The sequence below is a fragment of the Cyprinus carpio genome, chromosome A20 (assembly GCF_018340385.1).
Source record: "Cyprinus carpio isolate SPL01 chromosome A20, ASM1834038v1, whole genome shotgun sequence".
Lineage (NCBI taxonomy): Eukaryota > Metazoa > Chordata > Actinopteri > Cypriniformes > Cyprinidae > Cyprinus > Cyprinus carpio.
This window is the reverse complement of record NC_056591.1, coordinates 3,544,751-3,547,898: the sequence shown is the minus strand read 5'-3', so window position 1 is coordinate 3,547,898 and position 3,148 is coordinate 3,544,751. Positions and strand designations below refer to the sequence as shown.

The 3,148-nt window shown below is 51.7% G+C and overlaps 1 non-coding gene and 1 pseudogene across 1 annotated transcript; both read right to left on the bottom strand.

Annotated features, from left to right (window-relative positions):
* Positions 1–798: 798 nt before the first annotated feature.
* On the bottom strand, positions 799–952 carry LOC122149094 (annotated as a pseudogene).
* Positions 953–1,443: 491 nt separating this feature from the next.
* On the bottom strand, positions 1,444–1,640 carry LOC122149095. The gene has a single exon (XR_006162845.1). It is a non-coding gene; the product is annotated as a U2 spliceosomal RNA (small nuclear RNA).
* Between the last annotated feature and the right edge of the window lie 1,508 nt (positions 1,641–3,148).

The window sequence follows — 3,148 nt, the reverse complement described above, 5'->3', positions numbered from 1 at the left end:
TCTGCAACGTCCGAGCCTCGCCCCGATCGGCCCGACGTTGGGCTCTGTGCGGCGGAGAGTACGGCATCGCTCGTAACTCCCAAACGGTTCGTCGCAGAGCCACGTGCCTCATGTCATCGGAATCCTTGGCTCAGGCGAGCGGCAGGTCACCGTAGTGGTAGGTAAGCTCTGGTACCGGCTATTACGGATTTTTGTCAACCTTCTTTTTCAAACCGGCACCAGGTATTTGGCCCGAGATCGAGCAAAAGCAGCACAAGAAAGATTCTCTCGGAGTCTGACGGTCAATAATGTAAGGGTGATTTCCATCCACCTTGGCGAGGGAGACTCAAGCATTCGAGGGTGATGTGGCCCAGGTTGCTAAATGGCTAGAACCCCAGAGAATGAGATCACTTCACCCAAATCGGCACTATGCGCATTCAGTCTGTGGTCAGGAGAAAAAAAGGGTGCTGCGATAAGCCATGGTGGCGCTACAAGCCTGAAAAAAAAAGGGAAAAGGAAATGAAACTGCACAACCAAACAGACAGCAAGAAAACAGCTACAGCTTCGGCAGCAGTCAGTCGATGCGACTTGAAAAGTGAGGTCTGACCGCAGGGGCTTGATTTTTCAAGGCGCTAATCACAAATTTTTTTTTTTTTCTTCTTCTCTCACACATGCACACACCTTCAAAAGCATCGGCGAAAGGCCTCATTCTGAAGCAGCTCCTCTGGATCATGAGAAGCCCAAAATGGTAACGAGAAAAACGCTGGTATAAAAAAAGATCGGAGAAAAAACCCATCTGCTGTTTTCAACCAGCACTTTCAGGTGAGAGCGCGAACGCAGTCCCCCACTACCATAAAGTAGCAGTCGGATTCCCACATTTGGGGAACGCGGGGTCAGCACGGCCGAGTGCATGGACAGCCTCGCCCTGGTGAAACGCCTTCTTGATCATGGTGTCCCCCCCGCCAGTAAGTATGAAGGGGCCCAGGCGGCCATCAGATTACCATTTCCGTCTCTACCGTCCGCTCAACGTGGACCCCGCCGCCCCCTATCAAAGGAAGGACTTCTGCTTTCCGTGACTCGCCTGAACTGCAAACGATTGGCACGAGCCGATGCTTTCTCTTCCCAAACCCTGGTTTTAGATCAATGTTTTTCGCCAACCCAACCCCGCGGGGTATCCTGAGACCCCCCCACCTGCAATGAATGTGTTCTCGTTCAACCTTAATCAAACACAAAACCTGATTCCAGATCATCAGCTCATTAGGAAGAGAACTTACTACTAACCGAAAGATCTGAATCAGTTTGTCATTCGGTGATGAGATGACTTTCCCTTTAAAAACACCCGACACACAGACCCGTGGCTTTCGATTGCATCCAGCTCGTGAAGTGATAGGAACTCCAAGGGAAGGCCTCAGGTTATGCATCGCGAGGAGAGTCTCAATAAACCACAGCAAACCCCGGCATCGCAAGAGCAGAGACCTCATGGGAGCCAGACAAATCCCCCCCATCTCGTGTCCCTTTTTTTTTTTTTTTTTTTTTTTCTTCTGTTATTCATCACAATAAAAATCAATTTAAATATGTAGTACCCCGGTAGGGGCGTATCAGATATTAAACTGATAGAACAGATACTACACTTGATTCTTAGCCAAAGGCCGAGAAGCCGATGCCGCAATGCGCAGCGGGGAGTAATCGGGACATTCCACCCCACTTCTCGGCTTTGTAGTCAGTGGAGACCTGAAACGCTGGTGGACTGTAGGACCCTCCCCCCTTCTGTCAACGCAACCCGAGCCCTCGCCGCCGATCGGCCCACGGTGGCTCTGCTGCGCGGAGATTACGGCATTCGCTCGTAACTCCTCAAACTGTTTGTCGCAGAGCCACGTGGGGCCTCATTTCCTCCGGAATCCTTGGCTCGAGCCGAACCGAGAGGCAGTCTCGAATTGGCAGGTCGCTCTGGCGAATTTCGGCTATTTGGGTTTTGTCGAAAACCTCCTTTTTGCAAACTCATCACCAGTATTTGCCCGAGTCCTAACCAAAGCAGCAACAGAAAGATCTCTGGAGTCTGTGGCGGGTCAATTAATCATCCAAAAAAGTGGAAATTTCCATCCCACTCTTCGCGAGGGGCCTCAAACGTTCGAAGGTCGTTGTGGCCCATGTGCTAAAATGGCTATACCTCCAGAGAGGAATGAGATCAGCGCCACCCAAATCGGCACGCCTAGGCACGGCCAGCCTTTGGTCAGGAGAAAAAAGGGTGCTACGTCTGGCCGCGGGTGGCGCTGCAAGCTGTGAAAAAAAGGGACAGCAATGAAACTGCACAGCAAACGAACATGAAAACAGCTAGCTTCGGCAGCAGTCAGTGCGATCGACGAAAGTGAGGTCCTGACCACCAGGGCCGGTTTTCAAGGCGCAAGTGACTCTTTTTTTTTTTCTTCTTCTCTCACACATGCACAACCCATATCAAGCATGAGATGATCCTCATTCTGAGCTGCTCTCTGGATCATTGGAAGCCCCAAAATGTACGCGAGAACCAGGACGCTTTGTTAATAAAAAGTCGGGAATGAAAAAAAACCCACTCTGCATTTTTGTTCAACCTCGCCACTTTCAGGGGAGAGGCGCGCACGTGGCCGAGATGATCCCCCCCACAGTACCGGAAAATAAATTATGCAAAGGGTCCGAGCTTCCGAACAGTTTGGGAGAATTCGCAGTGTCTCCAGCAACATAGCCGGAAGTGCAATTGACGAAGCTCGGCCCCTGGTGGTGACACACCGCCTTCTTGGATCAAATGGTTGTCTCCCAGCCTGCCCCAGTTAGTCTGAAGGCCCAGGGGCCGGCCAGTCCCCAGAGTACCCGTCTTTAACCTGCCCCTAACCCGGCCTCATCAACGGTGGACCGCCGCCCCTAGCAAAGGAAGGATCGGCGCCTTCCGTTACGGGCCTGCACACCGCTGCCAAATACGTTAGTTGGCATCAAGCACGATGCTTCCCCAACCACTGGTTTTGGGATAGGTGTTTCCCAACCGAGTCCTGGGAGAGGCCCCCAACACTGCATGAATGTGTTCTGTGTCACCTTAATCAACACACCCTATTCAGATCATCAGCTCATTAGAAGAGACTCGAAGCTCTGAAGTCGGTTGTCTCTGTTTTTAGATGACGCCCGTTAACCAGCACCCCTATTC